Source organism: Leiobunum rupestre, chromosome 3 (assembly GCF_980474605.1).
Source record: "Leiobunum rupestre chromosome 3, qqLeiRupe1.1.hap1, whole genome shotgun sequence".
Taxonomy (NCBI): Eukaryota; Metazoa; Arthropoda; class Arachnida; order Opiliones; family Sclerosomatidae; genus Leiobunum; species Leiobunum rupestre.
Window position 1 is genome coordinate 31351787 of NC_143386.1, and position 22226 is coordinate 31374012.

The following is a 22226-nucleotide window of genomic DNA, read 5'->3' on the forward strand; positions in this document are numbered from 1 at the left end:
CTCAATTGTTTGAACGACTATTTGAGGAGAATGCCTCAATTGTTTGAACGACTATTTGAGGAGAATGCCTCAATTGTCTGAACGACTATTTGAGGAGAATGCCTCAATTGTTTGAACGACTATTTGAGGAGAATGCCTCAATTGTTTGAACGACTATTTGAGGAGAATGCCTCAATTGTTTGAACGACTATTTGAGGAGAATGCCTCAATTGTTTGAACGACTATTTGAGGAGAATGCCTCAATTGTTTGAACGACTATTTGAGGAGAATGCCTCAATTGTTTGAACGACTATTTGAGGAGAATGCCTCAATTGTCTGAACGACTATTTGAGGAGAATGCCTCAATTGTTTGAACGACTATTTGAGGAGAATGCCTCAATTGTTTGAACGACTATTTGAGGAGAATGCCTCAATTGTTTGAACGACTATTTGAGGAGAATGCCTCAATTGTTTGAACGACTATTTGAGGAGAATGCCTCAATTGTTTGAACGACTATTTGAGGAGAATGCCTCAATTTCTTGTACGACTATTTGAGGAGAATGCCTCAATTTCTTGTACGACAATTTGGAGAATGTGTTCAATGGTTGGACAATAATCCGTCGAGCTCGACATTTGGGTGTCTTTTTAGGGAAAAATAATGTATGCTAACTTATACCCTCGGCAACGTCTGGTTGTAAATTTCGTATGTCTTCCATCGTAAAATCAAAACACAAAATCGTCCTCCACCCAATAGGTCAGTCTCCGAAAACCTCCTGAAGGAAAGACCCACCCCTAAATGTCTCTTTCACCGAAAAAAGGTCCACCTAAATTAACACCGAAACATTATCCTTCAAAAAATGACCGAACAAGATAATTGCCAACATTTTTATTCAAAACGAACCCAGCCCCACTTTCAAACAAACTATTATTTCCACCAGAATATCATCCAAAACAATAAAAAGCATATTCTCAAAGCTCGCCAAGTCCGTTAAAGAGAAAAACGTCCATAGAGCCGCGAAAAATCTCTTACTATTATAATAAATGAAGTTATAGTTCCTTAAGAAATCCACCAGGGGGCGGCTAAGAGAAAGGCGACTATTACAAATCTTATTTCCATTTATTAATGGTCGAGACGGCGGCGACCAAATCCTGAGAGCCCCAGAAGATTTCCCATTACGAACCGAAAGCGAGAAGAGCCGGAGCCAAGGAAACCCGAAAAATAATCATTCTTCGGAGCGAGAATAAAACTAAAAGGGATTCCAACATAGGGTTTCTTCTCTAGCTGAGATGGACCAACATTTTCCCCTCTTTTTCGCGGATATATTTCATAATTAGTGGCCCAAAATGGATCCATAATTAAAAGAGCCTAAAAGGCCCGGCGTGACCTCGCTCGCTTGCGCTTAACGTGCGCTTATTTTTCACCATTTTTCAAATGGAGATTTTTCACCAAAAATTAGATGAATTTTAAGCGTATATTTGCAACGTTTAAGATTGTAGATACGGTTAAGTGGTCTGTATTTTTAGATGAACTCGCTTTCCGTTAAATAAGTGTTAAAAGTATCCGAATACCAGTGTAGAAAAACGGCCATGAACTTACAAAATTAAAGTTCAAATTTAATAGTTTTTCCTCTTAATTTAATGAAATATTGAATCTGTGATAATGGGTTAATTTTAAATAAGTTATCAAAATCCAAATAGGAATTGAAGATACATTTGAAATTAGATTTATTTCAAAATTGATATGCAGTATTCTAGCATTGATTTAAAAACCACTGTCGCTCTTAAATTAAATTAAATTAAATTTTACTAAAAATATTTTAAAATAAAAATTTCAATGTACTATGATAACAAATGATCAATAGACAATTTTACATTGATGGCTTCTACCATTACCTATTTTTGACCTACAAACCCCTGTAGAAGTGTTGTACGCGCAGCACATTGGTGTTCTAGGTAAAGCCCACAATCTTTCGCGTGAAAATATATATATATTTCGACTTCGAAATGCAGTGAACGTGTTTTTTGTTTTAGGTTAGCAACAAAAAATACATTAGATGTTATAACTTTTTTTTTCAATATTATCTTGTACTGAAAACCTATATAAAATTAAATATATACGAACTGTAAAATCGTTGTATCATCGAATGGTTTATTTTGGTAAATGAGAACTTGGAAACGTTTTTAGATAAAAGCTTTAGCTCCTGTCTGGGGAATTACAAGCCAAAGGTTCACAAACAAAATTTAAGTTAAATTAGTTGATCCATATATAGTTACTTGGTTCATTAGCGAGGGACCGTATTCAGATTTCGAAGGGAACTTTAGTCGTGTTTCTAAGAGCTCCCTGAAAGCGTAATGCACTAATTATGGTGAATAACTCTATTTACGTACCGTGAGAGAGTGAGGGCTTAGTTTGCACCACTAGAGTTTTAGTTCTTCACTCCTCGTGCCATCTACATTTATAAAATCATACTACATGCTTTGAATTCGTCTGCTTGGATCAATATTATTGAATGATTTTTCAGCTGCTTCGAGATTGAACTAGAGCGAGCAGACGAAAAAATTACGACTTGTTACATTTTTCGCCGCTGTATGTCACTAGTATTATCAAAATAATAAACTAAGTTGTATCAGAGTTATTCAATTTTATGAGGTTAGATTACGGAAAGTTTTTGGATGGCGCCCGTATGTCAGACTTGCGTTCCCGAAATTCCCTCTCTTTTATCTTTATTGCATGGAATTTCCATCTAGGTAAAACATACATAACATTGTTAATCACATTAATTAAAGATATCTATAATTTAAAATAAATATTGACTGAAAATATTAATTTTCTAAGTTATGAAAGTAAATAAATATTATGAAATTTTTTTCATAATGGACCCCATAAAAGGTGCTGTTGACAAATCAACGTAAAACTCCTCTCATTCATTCATTTGAGGGGGGAACAAAGTCTTACTTACTGTGTAATCAAACCTCTTTAACGTTGAATAACTCTGGTTGCATTATTGTTCCGAGAAGGTACTCCTTTCAAGATAATTAAATTAGCAGGAAAAGAAAATGGTTATGTTTCTCGTAAGAGAAGTATTCTATTTCGCCACTTTTACACAAAAATAATTTAGAAATTATAATATCTTTTAAAAAACAATAAGTCTTTTCTAAGTCTCAACACAATAAAATATGCAGCCTGAAAGTGAAATACAATATAAGGAGATATGTGGGAGTGAGAAGCTGAGAGAGGTGAACTTTGATCTCGCCGGCGCTGCGATTCTCAGTTGGATGGCGTTTTGCAAGACGATATCTGGCGAGCTAGATTTCGCTGGGATAAAAGTCTTCCTTCTCGGGCTACGACCGACTCGACTGCGGATCGATAGAGTTGAAGGCGAAAAGATCGCTGGCTTTTGTTTCAGTCTTTCAACCACTTCTGTTTCCGTATATATCTGTCTTTCTTTCTCCGGGAGAGCCCGACAAAACACAACAGAAGCAAACTATTCAGACAGAGGCCGAAGTATAAATGCCAGGCTCACCAAATAAAGTGCGGACTAAGCCACGCAAACCCTCGTTCTATCTCGCGTAAAAGGGTGAAATTGGACCGCCCTCTCACGATATTAAAACGACTTTCAACACTGACGATTCCCTACCGTTGTAGCTAGACGTAAGACAAAGGTTCACCGTTAGATGGCGTTTTGTAACGTTACGAAATCTAAACCGACAGGATAACGCGAAAAGAACCTTTGGGGTAATTTGCATATATAGAAGAAATTGTCGTTTCGTTTACGCGCAAACAACGAAAAAGCTGCGAACGAAATTACAGTTTCGCCAAAATATTCCGCTATAGTTTGTCAATTGCGCGTTGTCTACTGGAAAGAAAACACTCTAATCGAGTCTTTAAATTTTAGGGTTATCGCATTACTGCAAAGGGAAAAAAAGATTACATTTTAAGACTTGGTAAAAACACGACAAAAACTATTCTGTGTTGCCTTATAAACAAAAACTTATTAATAAACTTAAAAAAACACACATTATTTTCTTTGAACTTACGAGAAAAACCTAATTATTGATTAAAAAAATGTTTTTTTTACCAAGACATCTATTTGGTAAAGAATAAGATATTTTGCATTGTAAAGGATGATGAAATACGTGAATAAGTAGATTAGTCCATAATGAAAAAGGATAAAAAAGCTAAACCCTAAACAAATTTGAAGAAATTTAAGAACTTACAAATAGCTCGTACCAATAGGTCGAATCTACTTAACAAAAGTAAGTTGATTTAAATAATCTATTCCAACGAAGAAATATGAAATGGAAAACGATAGGCTTTTAAACAATTCCAATACTAAAATTCATAAATAAAAATATTAAACTTAAAAATTAAATTTAAATAATCATTTAATTTTTTTTGAGATTATAAATATAATTATTTAAAAATTAATAAATTCAATAAAATACAAAATACCTGATTTAAAAGGAGTATAATCCAAGCAGGGAAGGTCAAGCTTCTTTCAATACTCACGGGTGGCGCGACTGTCTAGGATGTAGTAAAATAACAAAATATTTCAAGCTGCAGGATGGGAAATTAAAATTTTCTACGTCATTCTAGATTGTCACCAGTGTCTATTTTGAGGATATTTTAGAACTACCTAAAATTAACAAAAATTCAAAAACGTTTGGATAAAATTGGTAATTATGTCACTTCTACAAAAATTTCACTGTCAAAATAAATTTTACCATTAACCCCAAATGATTTTCATTTATTTTATTTTATTCTACAAAGTATAAACTCTGAAAGACTTAAAGCAAAATATAAAGCACAGAAAAGTTCATCAACTGCTTAAATTTCTCCTTAGAAACATTTTGCGTTTGTTATTGAGTCAGCACAAAACACAAAGATCCAATAATATTTCCTAACCAGTAGAAGTGATCGCTTCACTCGGAGTTGTAAATAAATCAGCCGTGATAATTAAATTTGGAAACAATGCCCTTATAATTTTATTTATATCGCTAAGCGCGGGTAAACTTTCTAATTTAGATCTGGTTAAATCTCCGCTTACACAATCCTTTACTAATGAATATTTTAATAACAATAGATTTCCTAAACATCTTTATATTAAACTTCGCCAATTTAATAACAAGACACATACGTTAAAATGGCCCACGGGAACCCACCTTCCAAACTTAGCTAATTCGGTCGAAATACTGGCATTAGATCAAAGACATTTCGCGCAGGCGGATGTGGATCAATAACTAGGTTAAACGGGAGAGTGATTATCTGAGAATGTGCATAAATACTTAATCCGGGGGCACCATCGCCGCCATATCAGCCACCGCGTTCAATCGCTCCCCTCCCGGACCCCGAGACACTAACCGACAGAAATAAGAATGCAACTGATAATAGGACTAAGCCAAACCGTAAGAATGCGCCAAGAAGGACAACGTGGCGACGTTGCTAGGAGACTGAAGAACAAATATCGACTATCTCGAGTTACTTGGTTTCTAGGTTTTTAGATGTACCAGGAATATCCTTAGATGGGCACCAATAGGATTACCAAAAATGTATTTATTTTTATTTAGGGATAATGTTATTTGTTGAGACGTTTTTTAGCGTGGCTGCCAATCAGCCTAATGCTATAATAATGATTAGCTATAGCTAATAGCTAAGGCACCACCTTGGGCCAAGCAAGGTGTTCAGCTCTGATTTCGTTCAAATTGTCCGATTTCCAAATGGCGTTTTTACCTTTACACTGTGAGGGATAGCAATCTTATTTATCCGCTTTTTTACCCTAACATGGCGGCGTATTTTCACGTGCAAAATGAATTTTAAGATCCTCCAATTCGCGGAATTTGAAAATCCCTAAAGGGTTGACAAGAATGGGCTTTCGTTTTGCCATGGAAACGAAAATGTCTTTGACAACTTAAAACCTGATTTACTCAACGAGTTTTTATGGGAAGGGGAAACCGAAGAACTCGGGAAAAACCTTAAACCAGTAGAGAGAGAACTTGCAAACTCAATACAGAAGGAGTTGTTCCGATCGGACCCGGCTCCACTTGCTGCGAGGCGAAAGTGCTAACCACTCCGCCACCCCACTCGAAGAGTAAGCTTCTCTAAAAGTGAAGTCTTTAAAGTCCCTCCTCACGTGACAGGGGTGAATCAGACCATGATGGCCCAGGAGCGTCTCAATATAGTCATCCTTTCGAGGTATAAATAAAAAGATTCTTGGTATTACAGAAAGCGAGTAGCTATCAGCACTAGATCTCGGGGCAACGGATTAATTAACCGCCAAAATTTCGATGGTTTTGCGCTTGTCGCAGCCTACTTCCCGGGGCTAGTAGGCCACACTTTGAAGCTCTCTGGCGCTCTTTTAACTCATCGTAGGAAAATGGGGAAAAACAGGCATACTTCTCAACTCACCCCCTACAACTCCTTAAAATGTTTGCATAACCTTTTGAAACACCCTGTATAACGTAATTTAAAGGACCTATAAGTTACGTTGATGGCGGGAAACGATTCGAGTGTTTAAAATATAATTAAATGTTTAGAATTAATAATTTGCTCGTTATTTCGACAAACTAAGTGACAGTTTTCGTGATAACAGCGTTTCAAGTTTCAATCAAATGTTTGCTGGAAATTACACACAGCGCCAATATCACTTGCGGCGTATGTGTGAACTTCAATAACGAGTCAATAAGGGATTAAAATATCAACGAGGCTTTTAGAGATTTTATGTTCTATCACGGTTCAACGCAGTTAAAAGTTTTTTCATAACCTTTTGAAACACCCTGTATTATAGGCTTTTCATTATCCCTTTAAGAAACAATTCAGAACCCAATTTTCTACGCATTGACCTACGTAGAATGACCTTGTTTCGTCAAAACAAGGTCATTAGGGAGTTACTTGGTTTTGGCTCCGCGATGAGCGGTTGTGTGGCAATGGGTATCGCTTTCCGACTCATTAAGGCTGAACTGTAGGATAGAGAGAAAGAGTGGATAGGTTTACATCGCCATCTATAAGCTCGTATTCGCCAGCAATCTCTCTGGCCATTATTATTGAACGAGTATTAGGGATAGCTCGGCCGAGTAGGAGGGAGCAAGCTTGGGCCGTTGGTCAAGGAGATGACCGCTGGCAATCGACAGGCCGTGAGAAATAAAGCGATGGCCGCCCGCTAATAGCCTCGGGGGATTTTGTCTCGCCGTTGGTCCGAGGGAAGGCTAACAAGCTGCGGAGAGAAATGATTACAGAATGGCACCCTTTGCGGACTTTACGATTAAATCTTTTCTTATATACATTCCTAAGCTATCCGCTTAGATAGTATTTGTTACTCAATGATACGATGGCAAATTTGATCTGAATAACGGGCAAAAAACTAATTAACAAAATGCTTATTTCTTACAATGTTAGGATACCTTTAAGGGGCGTGGTTAACATTTACGTAATGACAAATATTGTTGACAACATGTTAAAACTATGCTAATTTCTTCGTTCTGTATCTTTCGCGAGACTAATATCATCTTTGGAATATTTGTAGGTTTATTTTGGTTTTTGAAATAATTTTGAAAAATAAATGGATGTTTAAATTTTTTAAACCGTAATTCACCTTTTAAATCGGTTATTACATTTTTTGGGACATTTATATTTTGAAGGGCCGTTGGTTTTCGAAATACGTCTTAACAATAACCGAAATAAACTTTAAAATTAGATTTTTGTAAATTTTATATTTGGCTTTCTTGTGAAAGTCTGAGCTAGCTGATTGCGTCCCTTGTAAAAGAAATTTAATTTATTTCTGGTTCTGTAATAAATAATTTCTTCCACAGGTTTAGTTTACAAAAGATATAATAATGATTAAATTATTAAAAATTTAATCATTTCAATCTAGATTTAATAATTTCAATCTAGATTTGATCATTTCAATCTAGATTTAATCATTTCAATCTAGATTTAATCATTTCAATCTAGATTTAATCATTTCAATCTAGATTTAATCATTTCAATCTAGATTTAATCATTTCAATCTAGATTTAATCATTTCAGTCTAGATTTAATCATTTCAGTCTAGATTTAATCATTTCAGTCTAGATTTAATCATTTCAGTCTAGATTTAATCATTTCAGTCTAGATTTAATCATTTCAATCTAGATTTAACCATTTTAATCTAGATTTAATCATTCTAATCTAGATTTAATCATTTCAGTCTAGATTTAATCATTTAAGTCTAGATTTAATCATTTCAATCTAGATTTAATCATTTCAATCTTCATATAATCATTTTATTCACTATTTAATCATTAAAATTTGGGTTTAATCATTTTATTCAAGGTTTAATCATTAAATTTTCGGTTTAATAATTTTATTCAAGGTTTAGTCATTCAAATTTTGGTTTAATCATTTTATTAACGATTTACTCAATAAAATTTCGGTTTAATAATTGAATAGTTATTTAGTCCATTTAATAATGATTTAATAACGATTTTATCTATTTAATTACAATTTAATCATTCTAATCACGAATTAATTATTTCAACCATGATTTAAGGCATTTACCTATAAATTAATAATTTTAATCATGACTCAATCTTATTTCATTTTTTAGTATATTCTAATAATCATGATAGTGACCTCTCCCTCGTCATGTGCTAGAAAACCGTCACTGAAAACGCTTAGAGAAAAATGTCCAAGCACAATAATTCTACACCTACCATCCTACAAGTTCTACGTACACGTTTAGTAGCTAAAGGCTTAACCTGTTGTACGGTGTGAACAATTTAATAAATTTTGCGTTAATTTTTTTCTTACTGAAAAGCGGAAATATTTGAATACGTATGTTATACCTTATCGAATAAATCCCCTATACAGGGTGGAAGCCTCAGCCGTGGTCCAGCCTCTGTACTTCTCCTAGTACACCAGAGTGCTGCGGGTCGAACACTTCTACAGGCGCTGGTATTCCAAAAATAGACCAATGGCTTAATTAGAAGCGCATCTTTATCGAATCGCCGGAAAAAGCATTTGGAAGATGCGCTTCTAATTCTTCCATTGGTCTGTTTTTAGACTACTAAAAGTACCGAGGCTGGAAAACGGCTGAGTCATCCAATTCTCCCATTGGTCTATTTTTGGCATACCAGCGCCTGTAGAAGTGTTCCACCCGCAGCACTCTGGTGTACTAGGAGAAGTTTCGAGGCTGGACCACGGCTGAGGCTTCCACCCTGTATATAATTGACGAATTTGGCTCGCCATTTTTCAAACGATTCCTAATCGCGGCATTGCAACGAAAGTTAATACCGGTCTATGTAATTCTGATTAAATTATAGCTCGCAGACCGTGAAATTGTCATCAGCGGATAAAAGTTTTAGATTGAAATCGGATGAGCTGTCGTGAGCAAAGTCGCGTGAAATGAGATGCTGCTTGAATTAATGGGTACCTTATAATTAAACTCGCGTATACACTGGTTATTTATTTAAGAAATATTTTAATTTAGCGGAAACTAATTAAATATATTTGGGGGGCAAGTGGCTCACGATTAACTACATTTATATATTTATCAAGCTGATTAAATCTGATCCTGGAAATTGGTATCACTTAAAATTCAAACTTTTATACTCTTAAATTCTAGTGTCTAAAGATATTATAAGAAATATGATATTACTAAATATATCAACTTTTTCGATTGTATCAGGAAATTATGGGTTTATATACTAGGATTGTCAAAGGCCTCTTTACAACTTTGCTGCAGATACACTTGGAGAAAATGGTTGGACTTAAAGTACGTTGTTAATGGAAGACATTTACTAGAAGAATTCACTCATTTGAAAAATTATGTATTTCGTTGGTTTTAAAAGATAAAATTATTATTATAAATTATTTTAATGCAAGGGGATGCGAGAAAAAATCTGGGCCTGAAACCACGCCCGTTTCTATGGGAATCACCAGGGCCATCATGGTCTTATTTAGAGACATTCCCAGTGTATAGATATATAATTTCCTGGTTGAACCACCTCAGAACCTTTAAAAGCTAAAATAAAATATTTTAATAATTTGAAACTTGATTTTTATTAGATTGTTTTTTTTTTAAATAAATTAAGTCTAGGGCTCTGGGAAACGGATAAATTAACCGCCAAAATATCAATTAATCATAAAAAATTCGATTAACTGTTCATTTATGGATATTATTCTTTATATGCAACAAATAAGTTTTTATTTGGATAATTTTCTGATATATGGATATAAAAGAAATTAACGAAAAATTTCTTATCCGAACGCCGAGCCCTAATTAAGTCAATAATAATAATAATAATAATAATCAGCTAGGCTAATAAACAAAGCGTCGCCTTAGGCCCAAGTCACAGTGCCGTATTAACCCATGGCAGGGCCCCTAGGCTTCGAGCATATTTGGCCCCCTAAACCCCTCAACATCCCCTGATCTTGGTGGGCCCTTAGGCTTCAGCCTAGTCATTCTTATGTATGAAGCCTCACAACCAAGTCATCTAATGCCTTTCATTCAGGTGGCCGGATTATACTGGTCAGGATGGTGGTGGAAAGTCCTTCATGCCACGCGAACCAACAGCTTCCTGCACTCACTATTACCGTTAACCTGAACCAGTTTTTATTACCAGTGCAGAGAGATCTTGCAAACTCAACACGGACGGAGTTAATGCGTGTTTTCACCCAGTATAGTCTATAATAGAAATTAAAAGTACACTTCTCTATACGAGATGGATTATTCCCTTCTGTCGATACGAATATAATTACGTTCCTTTCCCGTAGAAAAATGAAATGAACTACGCCGGAGAGTTCCGTATCAGCTTTTAGTTTAATGGAAAAGACGGGACTCGGCTTCGGTAACGCGCAGCTAGATATTAAATTAGATTCGATTTCCAAAGACTTCGGAAAATGTCGAATAGCAGCATCCGTCCTGCCATCTCTCGCTTACAAATTTAATCAACCTGAAAACTAGAAATAGGCCAAAAAGTGATCTCTTCGGGGACCAAACTTCATTTCCCGCGTTCTCTCGATGAGCCGAGGCCCGGCAAAGGCCTAACGTCGATATTTCGCGTCTAGCACTCCGAGACTCTAGCTCGACTATACAACCGTGTCTAGATAAGTGGAAAAAGACGAAGGGGGTGCTATTTCCAAATTGGGCTACTTCCAGTATTAGCGAACCGAACCCTAGGTGGCCCACCCTCCTAAAATAAGAAAAACTGTGCGGGGGGGAAAGGTTTAAGAGGGGAGAGACGATTTCCGTTGGGAAACACGGAAGCGTTAGGGCATAAAACACTGATACCGGATTGAAAAGGAGGGACTCCTCATATTTCACACGAAGGGAAAATATCCATTTCGATAGAAGTCGGCAGACCTGCTAATAGCGAAGTGCTATTACCCATAAATGGCAATAGATATAAATGTCTCGCCAAACTTTCGTTTACTCAGAAAATGTAACGATCATAAGCGTTATTAACTTTTTATATATACAGGGTGTTACGGAAAACAATGTAAAAAATTCAGGGGCATGTTCTATCGGTCCCAATGAGTAAAAAATATCGAATGAACATGCGTCCTAAAGTGCTTCTTTTCAGAGAAATGGGTTTTCAAAATTTTGAACCAAACCGTTTTTGGGGTTGATTTTTGGAATCCCATACCTCTAAAACGAAGCACTTTAGGACTCATGTTCCGGAGACATTTCTTACCTATGATAATCCATAGAACACGCCTCTGAATTTTTTACATACTTATCCGTAACACCCTGGCATTTCAAATATTTTAATAAAATAATTAATTAATAAATATACCATGTGGATTATACCATGGATAGTAGATTTTAGAGGATCGGTAAAAAGCCTGGTTTTTAGCCCCCGTAAACCAATCACACTAAGGGAGTCGGACAAGGTTATTTGAAAAAACAAATATCGTTAAGAGTGGACGATACTGTTCGAAAAAAGAAAAAAGATAAACACGAAGTACATTTTTACGCCAAAAAGTATTTTTTCACGTTTTTATAGATTAAATGTGATATACTAAATATCAGTTGATAGTTTTTGTTGAATTAAAAAACCAAAATTAAAAATTACTAAAATATAAAGCGCAAAAAATTACGTAACAATATCAACCGCATTAGATTGCCATTTTGAAATTTTAAGATCACGTGGAACAAACGACCTTGCAAGACTCCCTCGGAGTCTCTCGAGCTGATTGATACGCGGGGAGAAATAAAATGCACTGTGGAAGTCTATCGAAAACCTGTCCTCTTAATTTACTATCCATGATTACACTTTTACAAATGATTAGGTTATAAAGAAATCTGTACTGTTAAATTGGAACGATAACTTATTTAACTCAATAATATTCATAAATCTCTTTAATAGCAAAAGGCAGGGTTCATTAGGCATTATACGAATGACGTGTTTTATTTAACCAATAAGAATTAACCAGCCTACTCAAGTAGGCAGGCTAGCTTACGATGGTACACTAAAAGGTTTAAAGGCCTAGGTTTTCTTCTGCCTGTTTTCCTTTAAGTTTACTTCCCGCCGCCCAAATATCCTGGTGGTAGACCAACGTGTTGTGCGGTTGGCCTACCACCAGGATATTTGCGCGGCGGGAAGTGAACTTAAAGGAAAACAGGCAGTAGAAAACCTAGGCCTTTAAGCGTAATGCGTCTCAATTGGTTATTTAGTTATTTGTGTACACAATTATCAATTATATTAATAATATATATAATCAGCTATAGGCTAATAACCAGGGCACCAACATAGACCCAAGTAATCTAGCGACTTTTAATGCCTTAAACAGGTGGCCCGGTTACAATGCGTAGGAAGGTGGTGGCAAGCCCTTCACGCCACGCGAGCCAACAGCTCCGAACATAAATTGAAGAATAACCCTCCCTGGCCACTTGTCTACAGCCAATCAAAAGCTAGACATTCAACGTCCAATAGTTTTCATCACAAATAAAAGTAAAATCTGACTTAGTTTGTGTCCGATATAAGAACTCAAAATGAAAATGGTGAAAAACTTCAATTCATTTAAAAATAAACAGTCGAGTCAACGACCCCTTTTATATGTTATACCAGTTATGGGTAAGCCAAATATAGGTTAAGGAAATATGGGTTATACCTCAGTATAGCTTAATAAAGACAAAATGGCCCGCGGACATTTGCGGGGGGGGTAAGGGGGGAACGTAAGGGAAGAAGAGAAAAATGGCATCCCAATCTCCTTTTTTTTTTTTTATCCCTTTTGACTGTTACGTTTGCGTTATCTGGGTTTCTGAAGGGGTAGCGAAAAGGGGGATAGAACTCGTATAAGTCATAAAAAGGCTGAAATATCAACGTTGGGACCCCGAGAAAAAAAGATTTAACGATAATGCGAGGTTTTGGCCCCCAAGAATTATTTGCCTTCTTTTTCTGGTTTTACTGCTTCCAGTTCTTTAGATTATTTTTTTTTGCTACTGAGTCTTGTACACGGCTACTTTTTGGCGATTCTAGGTTGAAAATAAAAAAAACACCCTTTACTCAGAACGATATAAAATATAAAATATTTTTTTTACACTACAAAAAGAATTTAGCTTTCCGCGGGGGTAAACTTCATATCTGTTTCAAAATTTCTAGATTTTTTTTACACCGCGTTTTGCGGTAAAGGGGTAGATACCCCCAAAAAAATGGGCTAGTATTTGGCCATTAGCTAGATTGCAATAAATATTTCCAGAATTACGGTATCGACTCTAAATGGTGAACCTCACTCGCCAAAGCTTTCACATTCTTCACATAAGCACCAATCTTGGAGATAAATAATGTGTATCTTATCCGATGTAAGTGCCCAAATCTTTCATCTATGAAAGGTCCGAAAGCCTTAACGTTTATCTTTCTATATGAAAGAAACGAAATCGATTCATCATTGGGATTTATGAAAGCAATTTAACGTACATTTAAAAGATTATCTCAACATCTTGAAAGTAATATTAATTTTCTTTAAGGCCCAAATGGTCAGTCATAAGTTCTGAAAATTGTTTTACTATTTTGCGATATTGTACTGGGCCTAAAAGTGCTGTAATATAACACCAAAGTTTTGTTCATTAATTTTGTTATTATATTACTCAAATTAAAGTATTATATTAGCGAAAACACAAAATTGTTGAAATGGGAATATTTTAAATAGCAACATTTTCTGGCTAACACGCGCTACAAGTTGATTTTATCGTATACTCGAAGTCACTGTTGCCCTCGACCATTACCAAAGGCGGGGATTTTTCGGCCTCCGCCAGAAATATAGTCCGCTAAATAAAGGGATCTATGTGATTGGTTAAATTGGTCAAATCAAAGTTCTTTGAACTAATAATATTACAAGCAAAAACCTTTTAATTGAAACCATATCCGTAAACCCAACGGTTCTTGAGACAGTTTTTGAATGACCTTGAAGACATGGTTCAAGGTCATTCAATTCTGCACTAATAAATGTCCCTCTGCACGAGGAATGTTCCATAGAAATTTTAAATTTTTCAGCCAAGTTTTAAACAAATATAGTTGTAGAGAAAGTGGCCGTAGTAGATTCAACTTGGAGACGATTATCATAAATGGAAACCATGATGAAAATTGCGCTGTGCAAACTCTCCCAAGTCCGAAATCCAAACAAGGACCAAAATTAAGACCCGGTCTCCAAGCTGTCGTAACACTTGACATTTAGGTTCGCTATCAAAGCGACGCGGACTAGACCTAACCGTAAACCTTCCACTGTACAGTCAGATTATAAACGCCATTCAATAAATACAAACGGCGTGTAGAGTAGTACCAAACTGGAGGACGAATTTATAATTAAAATATTCCTCGGAACTCACGACGTCCTAAAAGTGAATAAATATTGAAAAATGAAGCGAGAATTTAAACGCGCCAACTTTTCCAAATAAAAGGGATTAAAACTTGGAACCGGAAATATTAAGGCGACGCCGCCAAACATAGTCGTGAGATGGCGCTGGCAAATGTATTCCAAGTAAAAATAAAACAGTCCTAATACACGCCAAATAGCTTTTCTCCGGGGAGTTGTTAGACGGTAATGCTCAATGTGGGTTGGAATTTTAAGGGCTTGCCCTGAAAACTTAAAATGTTCGCTTAAGCAGGGGTAAGCTTCGCTTAATGAGTTACGACTTTCAAAGGTAATTTGATATACGTTTTTGGAGGAAATTTCAACTTTTATACACTACGAATTTGATGATATTTTCACGTCGATAATAAATGTTTAAAACTTTTAATACAACATAGATAATTTTCTACTGAAAGTATCTATGAGCGTTTTATTAAGTTATTTTGGCGAATAAACAAAATTTATAAACACATTTATTGTCATTTTATGATAATTTAAAATATATATTTATCATGATTTTCTCAATGAAAGTTTTGAACAATATTTATAAACACATTTATTATAATTTAAATAATATATTTATAAATATTTTAAAGAAATTTTTATTATAATTTAAAATATATATTTATAAATATTTAAAAGAGATATCTATAATAATTTAGAAGAAATATTTATAATTATTTAAATAAGATACTTATAATTATTTAAATAAGATACTTATAATTATTTAAATAAGATATTTATAATTATTTAAATGATATATTGATAATTATTTAAATGATATATTTATAAATATTAAAGCTATATTTATCAATTATAAATGTATCTTTATTAATTGTAAAGTTATATTTATCAATTGTAAAGGTATATTTATCAATTATAAAACTATATTTATCAATTTTAAACCTATATTTATCAATTACTATGCTATATTTATCAATTACTATGCTATATTTATCAATTACTATGCTATATTTATCAATTTTAAAGCTATATTTATCAATTACTATGCTATATTTATCAATTACTATGCTATATTTATCAATTACTATGCTATATTTATCAATTACTATGCTATATTTATCAATTACTATGCTATATTTATCAATTACTATGCTATATTTATCAATTACTATGCTATATTTATCAATTACTATGCTATATTTATCAATTACTATGCTATATTTATCAATTATTAAGCTATATTTATCATTTATAAAGCAGTAGTTTTTAATATTAATACTCCAAAAGGGATATATTAAATTTAAATAAGGTTTATTCTTAAAGGAAATAATAAAGTAAATATATACTTTTATTTTTTGAGACCAAAATCATATTTAAAATTTTTTTAAATGTAGTCTAGCCTAAAGAAATATAATATAATGTTCACTATGGCTTTTAAATTTTTAGACATACACCCGAAAAGTATATTCTAAATTTAAATCGCGCATTCATTTATAAGCGTCTAGTTTAAACAGTTTTCAATCTCGATAGCGCGAGACCAAAGAATGAATTCTACTTTGATTCAAACTGTTTCTGATTGAAATGACGGGAAAAGATTTCACCCGTGACCCAATTTTTGTTCCCGCAGCCCTCGAATGGCCTTTTCAACTTTGTTTTTGACGCCTCACGAAAGCTTTTCAAATCAAAGAGACAAGACGCAAAAAAGCAGACTGAAAATATTTGAGAACGAACACAATTTTCTATTCAAGAAATCTATTTTCTACGGAATAGCAATCCTACCGCAATAGATTCGGTCAGTCTGTCTTTGGTCTGTGGATGACGTCATGTGACTATCTCCTAGATCTATGAAAATGATATTTGACGTTTAACCTAGAAAATGTATATATGACTATGATAATTTTTTGCGTCGCTAAGATTCAGTTCAGGCTAGAGTTGCAAGTTGGAAAATGACCGAGGCCTTTTTTTCCGGAAAATTTTCCGTATTTTTCCGAAAAAAAGAAAAGAAGTTTTCATGATTAGTCTAATATATTGTTTGCAAATTTAAATCCATCGGCATTTTCACCTAATTTTTTCGAATCTAAAAGGAAAGCTAAACCTCTAGACTAGTTTAAGCAGATTAACAATGTAACACTATCAATGTTTTGTAGTGTGTTTACTGATATTAGACATTATATATCGATAAAAAGTTAAAAACATTAAAACCCTTAAAAATTAATTAATGTTTCAATTTTTTATTTTTCCGATTTGCGGAAAATTTTCCGCATTTTATTTTTCCGGAAAATTAACAACATTAGTTCAGGCTTTTAAAAGAACGCGTGAATACTGGGAATAGGAAAATCACGGTTAATTTTAGTTCAATGTGGAAAAACTTGGCGTCGCTGATGTCGATTTCCGACGTAGTTTCGTAGCGAACCTGGAACAAAATGGAGCCGTTTTTGTCGGTTAAATGATTAGGCCTAGTAAGTTTTAGACCCATAAGCCACATGTGGCTGAGGTTTTTTTTTTATCAAATTAACTGGAATCCATTTCATTTCTAAACTTGAAAAAATTAATGATCTAAGCCTAACCTAACTTTCTCGCACGTACTGTCGCCTTATGGGGGTTTCGATCAAGAAAATGTTTGAAAAAATTTCTGTACGAGTTAAAATTGATGACGTCACCCAGACGAGCTTCCGTTGATTTTCAATACGATCTCATCTGGGTGACGTCACGATTTTACCTAGCAACGCAAAAGCCGTAATATTTGGATTAAAAACCACGCGATCAAGGCAATCTTATAGTTCCCTTTTTTACGAACCTTGCAGTCACGTAATCTTCAACAAAGCCTCACGTAGTAATAGTCAAACAGATTTCTTGAGGCGCTTCAAAGCGGCTTATGTACCTCAGTAAGCCTTCCGATTTAGGCCATGCCTACCGTGTCACAATATCGGGAACAGTGAGTTCCCTTAGATTCTTGGTTCATTCTCCAAATCACCCTCATGCTATCTTATATAAGAAATATTTCACTCTACGAAAGAAGGACCTTTAGAGGGAGATACCCCATCTATCGTCAAATATTGGCACCATTATGATAATGTCAACTTATAAAAACTCGCATCCTCCCACAATGAGTATGCCATCTAGCGGTTTGTATCTATACTAAGAAAAACTGCTCTTTGAGCAAAGAATGCCTTGTGAGTAGTCTATGGAAAGCTGCTCTTTGAGCAAAGAATGCCTTCTGAGAAGTCTATAGAAAGCTGCTCTTTGAGCAAAGAATGCCTTGTCATTAGTCTAAGAAAAGCTGCTCTTTGAGCAAAGAATGCTTTGTCATTAGTCTAAGAAAAGCTGCTCTTTTTAGCAAAGAATGCCTTCTGAGAAGTCTAAAGAAAGCTGCTCTTTGAGCAAAGAATGCCTAGTGATTAGTCTAAAGAAAGCTGCTCTTTGAGAAAAGAATGCCTTGTCATTAGTCTAAGAAAAGCTGCTCTTTGAGCAAAGAATGCCTTGTCATTAGTCTAAAGAAAGCTGCTCTTTGAGCAAAGAATGCCTTGTCATTAGTCTAAGAAAAGCTGCTCTTTGAGCAAAGAATGCCTTGTCATTAGTCTAAGAAAAGCTGCTCTTTGAGCAAAGAATGCCTTGTCATTAGTCTAAGAAAAGCTGTTCTTTGAGCAAAGAATGCCGAATGAGTAGTCTATTCAAAGCTGCTCTTTGAGCAAAGAATGCCTTGTGAGAAGTCTATGGAAAGCTGCTCTTTAAGCAAAGAATGCCTTGTGAGAAGTCTATGGAAAGCTGCTCTTTGGGCAAAGAATGCCTTGTCATTAGTCTAAGAAAAGCTGCTCTTTGAGCAAAGAATGCCTTGTGATTAGTCTATGGATAGCTGCTCTTTGAGCAAAGAATACCTTGTGAGTAGTCTATGGAAAGCTGCTCTTTGAGCAAAGAATGCCTTCTGAGAAGTCTATGGAAAGCTGCTCTTTCAGCAAAGAATGCCTTGTGAGTAGCCTATGGAAAGCTGCTCTTTGAGCAAATAATGCCATGTGAGAAGTCTATGGAAAGCTGCTCTTTGAGCAAAGAATGCCTTGTCATTAGTCTAAGAAAAGATGCTCTCTGAGCAAAGAATGCCTTATGATTAGTCTATGGAAAGCTGCTCTTTGAGCAAAGAATGCCTTGTCATTAGTCCATGGAAAGCTGTTCTTTGAGCAAAGAATGCCTTATAATTAGTCTTAGAAAAGCTGCTCTTTTTAGCAAAGAATGCCTAGTGATTAGTCTAAGAAAAGCTGCTCTTTGGAAAAAGAATGCCTTATGCGTAGTCTATGGAAAGCTGATAATGTTGGGAACATTCAAAGGCTAAATTTTTCTCAGTAATTAAAATAACTAATTATACTAAGTTAATATCCCACAAAAATTGCAAATTTTGATAAACATTTCCAAGAAGTATATCGTTTAAAATTCGCGAAAAGACGAACTTGAAATCACTTGGGAGACCGAAAAGTCTTTCATCGTTGCTTTCATATAAATTAGGTACTTCAATAAAAATAACCTCCCTCGACCCTCCCACGTCTTGGCAATATGAAGAAAAAGCAGTTGTGTGTTTAGTTACTTCAAAAATAAACTTCATCAAAGATGAAAGCGTTTTGCGGAAAGAACTAACGCATTAAATCATCTTTTTATTTGTATTTCAGCATCGGCTTTCGAAAGCTTTCTTCTTAACAAAACTTAGCTTTCTAATATCCGTTACACTACATTTATGCCACTACATAGTCAGTAATTTAATTCGGTTAATTAATGAGCCTACTAAAGCCTATTACCCTATATAATCTGATTATTATCAAAAAGCTATTAAAGAAAATTGAGAGCTTAAGCTGCAGTTTCTCAAATTTCCATTAAAGTCTTATTTTTCTTAGTAATTTCTTAAACTTAATATTCCGATAAATGTTCGACCAAGATGTAGTTCATTTTTAGTTATGGTTTGTATTAGTTTCAAGCTTAAAATGTACATGTATTTTTAAATTATGAGCGACTTGGCTGAATATTATATTTTTATATAGTACCATGGCATAAGTGTATAATACTGTTACATAAGTGTGACACTTCCTATTCTTCACATGCAAATGTTTTATTGAGAGCTATTCACAAGACAGACTGCATCAGTAGCGGCGCTAAGGTTTTTTCACAGGTGGGCTAATTATTTTGTGGCCCCTAAGAATTTTGTGGCCCTTAGCGGGAATCTTGGATTGACCATATTTCGCAAAAGTGGTAAAATCGAAAAAACCGAAAATTTTACAGGAAGCGAGAAGAGCAAGGTCGTTTTATTGTTGCGGGTCTCGTCGCGAATTTTTGGACCCCCTACTGACCTTGTATCTGACCTGGAGGGGACACGTGCATGCCTGGGATATTTCCGTAAATTCCCATAAGTCCCTTTCTTTTCAACTTTCTCTCAATTTCCGCTACCTTCCTCCCGAATCTATATGTTTATGGTCTACTACCTTTTTGAGTAAACAAATTGATTTTGAAAGATTTTTTTCCAGAAAAAAGTTTCTTCGCAATAAAACAAATTTCTAGAGATATTGAAAATTAATAAATTAAAATATGTAGCCTCTTAATTATGAATATGTGGCCCCTCTCAGAAATGCAGGGGGGCTAAAGCCCACTTCAGCCCACCCTTAGCGCCGCTACTGGCCTGCAATTCGTCGATAGGCTCGACTGTACTATCTCAACAACAAGTTTGACAGTCGTAGTTAATTTATGGAAATGCCTATTCCAATCATGCTCGTATGGGGTGGCAGAGTGGTTAGCACTTTCGCCTCGCAGCAAGAGGAGCCGGCTTCGATCCCAGCTTGTGGCACTGGGTGAAAACTCGGAACAACTCCTTCTGCGTTGAGTTTGCAAGTTCTCTCCCCATTGGTTTAAGGGGTTTTCCCTCGAGTTCTTCGGTTTCCCCTTCCATAAAAACTTGTTGAGGTTAACGGTAATAGTTAGTGTAGGGAGCTGTTGGCTCGATCGCGTGGCATGCAGGGCTTGCCACCACCCTCCTACGCATTGTAACCCGGCCACCTGAATTAAAGGCTTCAAAAGTCGCTTGACGACTTAGGCCTAAGGTGGTGCCTTGGGTATTAGCCTAGCTGATTATTATTATTATTATTATTCTCATTACATCTTCCCACGCCATTGAAATAAATAAATCCATTCTTGGTTCAATACAAAAACCAGTATGTGCAAACTACGACCAGCAACACTTGCTGATTTCTTTTGGCCTATTCTCGGACTAAAAGTGTACTCTTTTTAACCTAAATCGTTTTATTGGCCTGTTCCGGGGATGAGAATTACTCCGGCCCATAAACTATTCACTTGTTCCGGAGTATTAGGGCTACACTTTTTACTCCTTCTGAAAAGGAGGTTTAAAAGAGTATATTGTATTTGGTCGTCTGCTGGCCATAATTTATCTGCTAAAACGCCACCAGCAGCCATTTTTGAAAAACGGTTTAACTCCGACTCGAACTATTCGCCACTGCACAGAATCGGAGTAAAATGACGTCATAGCCTTACTCTTCTTACCCTACTCCGAAATCCCGGAACAAGCGAAAAGAAACCATCCAGTTGTTTATTAGTAGGCACCAATTTTCTTCTTTATATTGAAATTTTGCTGAAACGCCAGCCAGTGGATCGATTTTGTGAACATAGCTAAGATGATCTACGTGAATAGAATATTTTTATACTATATATATATATTACCGCGTACATTTCTTGCCTAACGATATAGAATATAAACATTAAATTGCCTAAGCATATTTAACTTATAAACCATATTATTCATACGACATAGTTTTAGAAAAACACCAGAATAGCATAGTTTTTCTTACGAAACACATTTTTGAAAATCAGCGGTAGCCTGCAAAGACAGATGTTTCAAACGAATAACAGAGATAAGAGTAAGAGATAAATTATACGCTTATGATTCTATTAAATATTAATATAGGATATTGATTTTCAAATGATACGACGCAAATCAACAAAGGGGTATTAATTTTAACAGGTGATATCGAGGGGCAGGTCACTTCCATTTTGGGTGCGTCTTAATCATAGTAAAATGATTAAATCAGGGTAATCGTGATTAAATCAGGGTAATCGTGATTAAATCAGGGTAATCAAGATTAGAAAATCTAATCAAGATTAGAAAATCTAATCACGATTTAAACGAGATTTAATCATTCTAATCATGATCTAATCTTTATAATCAGGATTCCATCATTTAAACGAGATTTAATGATTCTAATCATGATCTAATCTTTTTAATTAGATTTAATCATTTTAATTAGATTGAATCAATATAATCGGTCGAATCGAGAATTTATCATTAAAATCAAAACTAAAGTACAATTTAATCACGATATAATTTTTTAATCAGGATTTAATCATTTTAATCAGATGTAATCATTTAATCATGATTAAATCAGATTTAAACATTCTAATCATGATTAAACG

At 35.0% G+C, this 22226-nt stretch overlaps 1 protein-coding gene across 1 annotated transcript in view; it reads left to right on the top strand.

Moving 5' to 3' along the window:
• Nucleotides 1-22226, top strand: part of LOC149951479 (uncharacterized) — a 98862-nt gene that overhangs the window by 23183 nt on the left and 53453 nt on the right. The window lies entirely within an intron of this gene.